Source organism: Mandrillus leucophaeus, unplaced genomic scaffold, assembly GCF_000951045.1.
Source record: "Mandrillus leucophaeus isolate KB7577 unplaced genomic scaffold, Mleu.le_1.0 Scaffold55, whole genome shotgun sequence".
Taxonomy (NCBI): Eukaryota; Metazoa; Chordata; class Mammalia; order Primates; family Cercopithecidae; genus Mandrillus; species Mandrillus leucophaeus.
The window spans coordinates 403094-403617 of record NW_012105919.1 but is presented as its reverse complement, the minus strand read 5'-3'; the positions used below and the strand labels follow the sequence as shown (position 1 = coordinate 403617).

The 524-nt window shown below is 55.7% G+C and overlaps 1 protein-coding gene across 2 annotated transcripts in view; it reads left to right on the top strand.

Annotated features, from left to right (window-relative positions):
- The window catches only part of TRPV4 (transient receptor potential cation channel, subfamily V, member 4), a 38124-nt gene that overhangs the window by 4332 nt on the left and 33268 nt on the right, over positions 1-524 (top strand). The gene's annotated exons all lie outside the window — the stretch shown is intronic.

Genomic DNA, 524 nt, shown 5'->3' with positions numbered 1-524 from the left:
GTGTGGGGATGTCTGAATGAACGCTGTTGTGACCATGTCAGTGTGTGGGGATGTTCACAGTCATGCAGGAACATTCTTGGGTGCCTCCCTGATGCACACCTGGTGCAGCTGGGAGCTTCCCCACTGTGGAGGGGCTCCTGGTAGGAGGCATTGTGAGCCCGTGCAGGAAGGAAGGGCCTACCGTGCCTGCTCATAGTGGGCACACACACGTGCACACGCACGTGGAGGAAGGTGGGAAGAAATGTACATGACAGTCACACGCAGCGGAGACACACGTGGACTCACACCCAGGCTCTCAGCCTCTCTCCCTGCCTGCATCCCCCTCTTCCCTCCCTCCTAAAGCTGGCATGAGTTTGGAATGTGTAATAACAGCCTTCAGGGCAAATTAGAACAGGGAGTAAACTCTTTTTCTGGCCACAGAGAACAGGGCAGTGTTTGGGGAGGGAATTGCCACAGAGCAGCAGAGCCGGGTGTGTGTGTGTGTGTGTGTGTATGTGGTGTGTGTGGTGTGTGTGTGTGTGTGT